The sequence below is a fragment of the Urocitellus parryii genome, chromosome 9 (assembly GCF_045843805.1).
Source record: "Urocitellus parryii isolate mUroPar1 chromosome 9, mUroPar1.hap1, whole genome shotgun sequence".
Taxonomy (NCBI): domain Eukaryota; kingdom Metazoa; phylum Chordata; class Mammalia; order Rodentia; family Sciuridae; genus Urocitellus; species Urocitellus parryii.
This window is the reverse complement of record NC_135539.1, coordinates 110,497,466-110,507,347: the sequence shown is the minus strand read 5'-3', so window position 1 is coordinate 110,507,347 and position 9,882 is coordinate 110,497,466.

The following is a 9,882-nucleotide window of genomic DNA, read 5'->3' as shown; positions in this document are numbered from 1 at the left end:
ATCATGAAGACAAAAGACCCCCATCCCCAGCACCTGGAATGCCTTCTGCCCAGTCACTGTTCTTTAGTCCTGTGTCTAAGTCTCTAGGGCCTTCACTTGGCTATACCTTCAGAAGAACTTCCAGTGATTCCACCCTCCACCATCTTATTCATTCCCAAGCTTTCTGTTCCCAACAAGTTGTTCTGAGTGTTGGTGAATTGAACTGCAGAAACTTGCATCTGGGCAGTCAGCCTTGCTATAAATTGGGGTGGGAGAGAGAAGAGGAGAGAAGAGATGGCTGGGCAGATGACCCTGGCAGGGGTTGAGATAAGGCATAGTCTGGGGGAACACATTCTGAGATCATGAGTCACAGGACTGCAAATACTCAGTCCAGTCTCTTCCATGATGGCTGAATCTCTTGCCTAACGGGGACAAAAGGAAGGTTAGAGCAGGACCTTGGGATCCCTTCTGATTTACTTCTCTACAGATACCACAGGATTATTTGGGTTACACAGCAGAAGGGTGTCTTTCTAAAAAGACCCCAAATCTTATTCTGATCTTAGTATCTTTAAATAGTGAAATGAATAGTGAATGAAGGGACTGGGGTTGTGGCCCAGTGGTAGAGTGCTTGCCTAGCATGCATGAGGCACTGGGTTCAATTCTCAGCACCCCATACAAATAAATAAAATAAAGATCCATCAACAACCTAGAAACATTTTAAAAAATAGTGAATGAAGCTTTTCATCTCATGATAAAAGCTTAATATGTTTCATATACATATTTGATTGAACACTATATAAGGGTACAGTATGATTTTGTTTCAGGGCAAATGGTGATTCATATCTGACCACATTGTTATCGAGGGCCTGCAGCTGGGGACAAAAGGGCTGCAAAATGCATTTTAAAATCAGGTATTGGTCCTTGGGACTCCCAACTAACAAGGAAAACACCACATTTTCCCCTTCCTTCAAATGCCTTAGCTTCAGGAGATGGGTCTGCTTCAGGTACCCAATATGAAGTTGTGAATGAAATGTGGGATGGTATTCCCTGCTAGAAAAGGAAACCCCTGTGGTCCACTTGGCTCTAACTTTACTCCCAGAAATTTCTTCGGGTTACTTCCAAGTGCCATTTGTCTTCCATAGCTGGACCATGACAAATGAGAAACTTACCTCTCTACCTCTAGAATCTTAACTAGCTTGGGAGGAGAGAGGGAGAGAAGGAGGGAGGAGAGAGAGGAAGAGAGAGAGAAAAGAGAAGAGAGAGCGAGAAAGAGAGAGAGAAGAGAAAGAATTATTTTGTGAAGCAGATTTTCTTGAAGCATGATCTACCCAGAATCAGAATCAAGGGTAAGGGCCAAGAATCTGTACTTTTAATAAGTACTTTCTATGATTTTTTTTTTTTTTTTTTTTTTTTTTTTTTTTTTTGCACACTGGTTCAAGAAGCCCTAGTGTGGAAAGAAGACACTCCAGGTACAAAGGAATGAGGACAAATGGATGCCAGGCTTCAAGGGAAAATAAAAGCGGGAGGCTGGCAATTCCATTGTTTTGAGACTGGCACAGTATCCTTTCTGGCCAGCAGAGCTATAGATGCACCAGAACTATGAAGCTAGGTGATGACTGGTCACTCCACATGCTTTCCAGGTCACTGGGACTCATCTTTCCAACTTACACACCCTTGCCCCAGCCACCCACAAGCACAGGTTCTGGGTGTGCCACTCTACGGCTTCAGCCTTGTGTTTCCTCATAGGCCAGACAGTTGAGGTAAGTCTCTTCAAAGCTTTAGTCTTTCTGGCTTGGCTCTCAGAATCTCTGCTTCCCTAAGCTGTTGCTAGAAGAGGATTCCAATTATACCACCCAGAGTGGAGACAGCAACAAAAATATCCTGAGAGAGAGGCTCTGTCAGGTCTTTTATAGATCTTTGTAGGTAATGACTACTCTTACTCTTGAACATATCCTATCCCAAACACATACACGCTTCTTGCTAAATTAAAAATAGGCCCTCGTCCCTTGTTAAATATAACAACTTTGATATAAAAAATAAGATACATATCAGTTTATTTTCTGTTACTATAATAAAATACCTGAGACTGGATCATTTGTAAAGAACAATTGGCTCCTGGAGACTGGTTGTTCCAAGAGCACCTGATTCTACTGGCATCTGGTGAGGATATTCTAGTTGCATCATAACACAGTGAGAGCATCACATGGCAAGACAGAGCAAGTGAGCCAGAGAAAGTTCCTGTTCATAACAAAACCATTCCCTCAACAACCTATGAACCCATAAATGGATTAATTCATCCATAAGGACAGAGCTCTTAAGAGCCTCCCAAAGGTCCTGCCTCCAAATACCGAGTACATATGAATTTGTATCCTGGGTTTCCAACACATGAAAAATGAGGGATGCATTCAAACTACAGAAGTAAATGGCTTTGACAATCCTGAGTTTTAAAATAAATTCTTCATTTTGTTCTTGGAATCTAAACTATTACATTTACATGGAACTATTAAAGAGTTTGGAGTTTAAAGTTTAAAAGTCGAGGAAGTTTACCTTTTGTGCGTAAGCATTTAATAAAAACAGTTGTTAATTCTGATTTTTCTAGTTTCATATTTTGGAACAAGACTTTTCTCCCATGTTGCATGTTTTCTCTGTGGGTCTTTGAAAGTGCTCAGGGTTTGGTCCCCGTATGGCAGGGAGGGATGCCTGGTAGTGGGGGGTGTTCTGATGCTGGAGAGAAGCAATGAGAACTGTGTCCTTTCTTTCACTTTCTGCCTTCCATTCTCCTGCATCTTTTGGCAGAACCAAACTGGAAACCAGCTGACAAAGGAGGTTAAGAAATGTACATGCTGATTCTCAGCCCCAGTGTCCTGTGGGAAATTACTTTGATACAGTGGCTGCCTCTATGATGGGCAGATTATTCCAGAGGTCACTGACCAGGAAGACTCAAACCAAATTATGATGATCAAATCACAAAAGTTTTTGAATCTATTTAAAACATAGAGCCCGATCCAAGGGGCAGGAGTTGGGGTAGGTTGACACGCTTGGGGTAGTATACAAACAGGGTGAATGGAATATACTGAGTCTTGTGTTTTATTCCAGGGTAATTATGAGAACCAGAATTGAGATTAAGTAAGAGAGCAAATGGTAGATGCTCTGGGACTCATACCTATTTGCTTCATTGTGAGGTGCAAGAGCAGACAGGCCTGACCTCTGGTCTTTGTACACTCCATCGATGTTCTGGACAGCCATCTTTTGTGTCAGCATTTCTGCAACAGAGCATATAGGCCCCAGAATGGTGTCACTAATAGGTAGGCAATTTAGTAATGGCTTTCAGCTCATAGGTGGCATGATCTATACCTTGTGAGTTATTACTTTTTTTTTCTATCCCTCTCTATCTGCAATTAACACTCCAGTTTGTTTCGTTTACTCTATTTTTAGATGCCTTAGAAGTAACTAATATTTTTAGTACATCTTCTGAATTCTGCCTACCTCTCACAGGTTACTTGTTTGCTTACCCCCTGTAGTTAATACATCTGAGGAGCTCTACCCATCTCACTTGCTGTCCTTGTCCTTTGTAGTGGAATTGAATACCTCACCTAATAGAACAATTCTGCATTGTACCTCAACATTATACAGAGGAATATAGAAGTGTGAGACTGGGTCTTAGAAACGCAGGGTAGGTAACTGGGAAAAAATCCAGTTTCATTTACTTTTCATACAGATAACGGTTTTCCTAGCTCCATTTACCAAGTGGTCTCTTCCCTCACAGATGATCTGACCTGACATTCTGGTCATGTGTTGGCATTTGACATAATTGTGGGTCTGGTTCTGGGCTCTCTGTCTATTGGTCAGCATACATCCCAATGCCTTTGCTATCTCCTTTACTGTGACTTTCATTAAGTCCTGATATCTGTAGGACAATTATTTCCCTCCTTAATTTTCTTTAGAAGTACCCTGTTCTTGGCTAGTCTTGGCTCTTGATCTCCCCACATACATAGCAATACTTTGATCACTGTTTATCAGATTCCTTTCCAAAACAGGCTTTTGGATTTTGACCAAAATTGCCCCACTGATTAATTTGGAGAAAACTAAATGTTTTATTCAGCAGTCATGTTGTATATCACCATTGTTTGAATCTTTATGGCAGTTTATGATGTTCCCTGTAGTGGGTTTTAGTTTATCTTTTGTTAGATTTATTCCTAGGTAATTGATGTCCTCTAAGGCTACTGTAAATAGTTTCTCCTTTTTAATTTATTTTTGTTCCTGATGTATGAAAATGCAATTCATTGTTTTATATTAATCTTGTATTAAACTTGTTTGTTAAATTCTCCTATTATTTCTAATTATTTCTAGATTCTTTTTGGTTTTCTATGTAAATGATCATATCAGTGCAAGTAGTGATAATGTTATGTTTTCTTTCCAATCTTCTGCCTCTGATTTGATTTGCTCAAGTTAATGTACTGGCAAGAACATCTAGGGATGAAATATGTGGTGATTCTACACATCCTTGCCTCAGTCCAGATTTTGAAGGGTAAATTTCCAGTGTGTTTAATATTTCCACATTTGCTTATTCTTTAATACATGCTTTTTATGTGCTAAGGAAATTCCTTTCTATTACTAATTTGCTAAATATTTTCTCTAATAATGAACTTATGCTGACTTTTAAAAATGCTTTCTATATAACTATTAAAATGACAAAGTTTCTCTCTTTTAAAGGTAGTACTGTGAATTACATTTATAGGTTTTCTAACATTAAATCAGTTTGAATATTTTGGATTAAACCTATCTTCATCATGGTCTATTAATTTTTATACAACAGAATTTAATTTGCTAATGCAATCATCTTCTTATAATTTTTTTCTCTCACACTTAGAAATGGGCACAAGCATGTAATTTTTAAAAATCTTTTTGTTACTGTCTGGTTCTGGTATTGGAGCAATGAACTTTTTATAAAATAAGTTTGAGCATATTTCCCCACTTTTTTCTATTCTTAGGAAAAGGTTTTCTTTTGTTTTTGTACCAGGAATTGAACCCACAGTGGTTAAACACCACCACATCCCAAGGCCATTTTTTATAATTTTTAAATTTTAAGAAAGGGTTTTGCTAAGTTGCTTAGGGCCTTGTCAAGTTGCTTGGGCTGGCTTTGAACTTGCAATTTCCCTGCTTCAGCTTCCCAAGCTGCTGGGATTACAGGCATGCCCACTGTGCCCAGCAGAAAAAGTCTTTATAAGGTGGATGGCTTCCTTTTAAAGATTTGTTAGAATCTTTTGGGCCTGATAGTTAGTGTGGAACTATTTTACAATAGTGCTTCCATTTCTGTAATTTCATAAGAATTATCAGATTATTTTTTTTTCTTCTTGGGTAAATTTTGTTATTTTCCTAGGAAACTATGTATTTATCAAATTCTTTAAATTGTGGCTGATAAAATTTCTATTTTCTTCTAACTATGTGTTTAATCCTGAGTATGTTCCCATTTTCATCCATATTATTACTTGTTTGTGAATCACTGTGTCTTAACTTTTACAAACATTTAAGTTGCAAGATTTTAAAAATTATTTGTTTTAATTACATGTGAATATGCTGATATATAACTATATATTTATAACATATATAACTATATATAGGACATATATAACTACATGTACTATATATAAAACATACATAGCATATATAACTATGTATGTAGTTATATATAATTCTATACAGTTATATATAACTATATATAGATAACTATATATAAAAAACTATATATATATATATATATGTATACACACACACACACACACACACACACACATATATATATATATATATATATAAAACTTTGAGTGAGTTGGAAATTATTCCTATGTTGTGAAAACATCCCTCTCTTGCACTTGAGTGGGTGGGACTGTTCCTTAGAAGGGCGTGAACTTGGGCTAATCAACTAGTGTAGGCGCCCAAGATAATCAATTGGCATCTTTCATAGGCCCTGGAGACATCATTAAAAACAGAAACATGATGTTCAGAAAAGAGGCCATGAGTGCAATGCCTCATGTCCCCCTTCTCCTCCAAGCATAGTCCCAGGGCTGCCACACCAGTTTTGCCTACTAAGGGATAAGCTTGTGAGTGAGAAAGATATGGCCTTTCAGCTTAACTTGCACATAAGCCAGTTTTTCTGCGATTGCTGCAACTAGTCAGAGCTGAGGATCTGAAGCATAAGTGGAATGGAAGCATGTGCCAGTGCAATGCTATTTTGTTGCAGGAGAAGTAAAGAGTAAGTATAGGTGATGATATATGTTATATATTTATTATCTATAATAATTGTTCTGGTTGGTTGAATTATGGGTCATTTTCACTTTCTTCCTCCCTCTTATATGCCATGCATAAATTTGTTTGTTTATTTATTTTTCAATAAGCATGTGTTACTTTTACAAACAAAAATAATAAAGTTATTTTCATTTTGGAAAGGAAAAAGGTGTGGCAGTTAATAATTATTGTAGTTCTTTTCTTTGGATTTGTCAAATCCTGGGTAGTCTGTAGGAGCAGTCATGGGACAGCCGAAAGCAACTTGGTTAAAGGGTGACAATGCCAGTGAGGAGGGTGACCTGTATGAAGAGCTATACACCCTGGGGAGCAACTCCAGTGAAAGGGACTGAAATCCACTGTGTGCGAATATGAGAGCATCTGTGCTTCTGGTATTGACTCTGTTGGCTCCCCTGCCATCTTTTCCAGGTTTTCAGCAAATCTTCCTGATGGTGCAGGCCTAACCCAGCATTGTTTATGAGTACTACCAAAGATCATTATGTTTCCACTAAAACCAGAATATCAAAGGGGGTTCAGGCTACCCTGGGGGTGAGGTAGAACTGATTCAAAAAAATTCCAATTTTTTGAATTTATTTTTATTTTTATTCAGGAAAAAAAGAAATGGAACTCCTTGGCAAAATATCCTTCTTCATGTGGACATCCATTCTTCTGGTACTGTCCACAGTAGATGTAGGGAGGAGATTTCCCTGCCCAGAGCGTCCTGGAATCCTTCTTGCACCCAATGCTGTTTCCAGTTCATAGCCCAACAGGCTATAAACACCAGGCACCTAGTGGCCTTTGTCTCTGTAAACCAAATGGAGAACTTTAATGACATACATTTTATGGACGCCAAAAGAAAAGAGGATGGCTATTTTTAACTTGGGGCAGGAAAATGTGGCTGGAAAGGAAACATCTGTCTCAAACTATTCTCTGGAGCTTTATAGGGAGGTCTTCTCTAACATGTAACCATCCAAAATGAAATAAGGTGTTTGGTCCAGTCCTGGCTCTGCAAGCACTTCTTGTCTGTGTTGGGGCTACTGGCTGGAACAGACCACTCAGAGGCACAACATGGGGGAAAGGCTAAAGACAGACAGATTCCTAGGAAGTTTTGGACCCCTTCTAGTTTATCATCTTCATCCAAAAATGGCTCCGCCCTCAAATTTTATAGACTCCTTAATTGGGGGTTGCCATAGGACTCAAACTGGGAGTGAGACCTCTGAGTGCCAAAGTGCTTTCCGTGGCAGTCTGACAGCTCATCTCTGAACAGAGAAGTTTTTCTTTTCTTTCAGGGGCAGCAGGAAAGTTCTCTTTTCCCCCAAGACATGCCGGTTTCCTGGGTGTCTTGATGGGGGGTTGGGGCGGGGAATGGTGTGCAAAGTTCAGAAACATCTTTCTGCCTCTGCAGAAGCATTATCAATCATTCCTGGACACACAGAGCAAGGCTGGGTTCACCCATCAAAGGCTCAGGACAGTTTAAGTGGTGTGGGATGCAGATTTACAGCGAAGGCTGCTCAGGCTCTGGCCAGATCCAGGAGAGGCCTAAGTCAAAAGAGGAGGTGGAGATGAGGAGAAGCAAGACAGGGCATGTTGCTGGCGAGGAATTGCCAGTCTTTGTCTTGGAAAACTGACCAGAATATTCACAGTGTAGTTCTGTGATTTTTTTTTCTTTTTCTCATTTTCTTTTCTTATTTGATTCTCCCCCACCTCACCCCACCCCACCTTTTCCTGTTTTCAGTCAAAGACTGGGCCAGGAGAAGAACACTTTTTTTGTTTGTTTGTTTTCCAGATTGAGTAGGGAGATGCCAGGAGAAATGACAAGGAAAGAACAAGAATAAAAGAGCCCCGATGGATGCACTCACTCCCTCTCTGGGTATACTCCAAGCAGAGCTGTGTCACAGCAGCAGGGCTGGAGGGTGTGAAACAGGGTTGCCAAATTGCATAAGTCTCTAAAAAGATCCATATGTCTGGGCTGCACCAAGCTGCCTAGCTCAGGGAGGGGGCCGATAACATCATCTGTTGGATAGGGGTGTGCTCTCCTCCTCTGGGGACTATTAGATGTCAGCTTAACTCGATGTTGTCAGACTCATGATGACCCAGGTTGGGAATTTGGGGTGCAAGTGTTTGGGGTGGGGAGATAGGAGGAGGGACAGGGAGCAGAGCAAATTGGAAAGATGAAGTGTGTAAGCTATAGTCTATGAAACATTGAAAAGGGAAGGAATTTGGAAACTCCAGGATATGAAGTTTTCTTTGAAAATTTTCCCATGCCAGGACAGTTTTGGGGGAGTCATTGTGCAGATGACTGCCAGGCTATTTGCCCACTTCGTGGGAAGTCTGGACTCCTCATTCCCACAATTAGCTCTCCAGAGCCAGTGAAGACTCACCCTCTTCCCCCTCACATCTTTAAGCTCCAGAATGTAGCTTCCTCTGGTGTGGAGGGTAGCAGATGGTGCACAGCTGTGGGACACATCTGGTCTTGCAGGGATCAGAAGACGACACGGGGACCAGTTGAAATCTTAATGGTTACCCTGGAGGCCTGTCTCCAAAAATTGGGGGTGGTGTCCCTGACACTCTACCCAGATCCCATCTTGGGCAGATTTTGTGTTTTTCCTTAGTCCCCTATGCCTCTTCTCCTTTCCAGCTTCAACTGGATTAGAAGGAGATGATTTTGTGAGAGTATCCAGACAGCTGCTTCCCAGATGTGTGTTTTCCCCAGAGATGGCCATATCCAAACTGGGGGGCTTCGGCAGAATTGGGGGACAATAGGGACAGGGCCTGGGATGTTTCTCTGAGGATATATATGGACCTAGGAGAATAAGCACAGTGACTATCTGAAGATATGGTAAAAACTGGAGAAGGATTGGGAAGGTCCCAGAATGTTCTCAATTCTCTGTTCCAAAACTCTGCATCCAAATGCATGACTGCTACATTGCCAGATGGCCTCAGTGTGTGTGTGTGTGTGTGTGTGTGTGTGTGTGTACACTTGGCAAGTAGAACAGAACCTTCTCTAGGGAGGTCTTGAACCCAGCACTCCTCTGTCTCTCCACTGCTACTGTATTTCTCACCTGGAATACCACTGACTTCTAATCTGGTCTCCCTAGGACCATTCTTGAGTTTCTCCTACTCATTCTTCACGAAACAGGCAGATAAATGTATTTAAAATTAAAACCAGGCCATTTCATTCCCCTGCTGAAAACCCTTCAATAACTTCTGTTTCCTCTACAATAAAATCCAAAGTCTGCACCACGACCCCTAAGACCTAAAGGGGCTCAACTCCAACTTGCCTCTAATATCATCTCATAGTCTCTTCATCACACTGGCTGCTTCCAGTTCCTAAAACTTGCCAAGTTCTTTTCCAGCCCTAATTCTTTATCCAAGCTTTCCCTTGGCCTAACTTCTCCTCCCTGCCCACTTTCTGAAAACTGGCTCCTCATGATCTTTTTGCCTTCCCTGACCACCCGTGGAGAACACACTCCCACCATTCCTTGCCATTTTCCCCAGATCTCCCTTTCAAAAACTCCTTCCAGGGCCTTATCAGTACATACAATTTTTTATACCTTTATTTCATTTATTTATTTTTTTATGTGGATCGAACCCAGGGCCTCACATGCGCTAGGCGAGTGC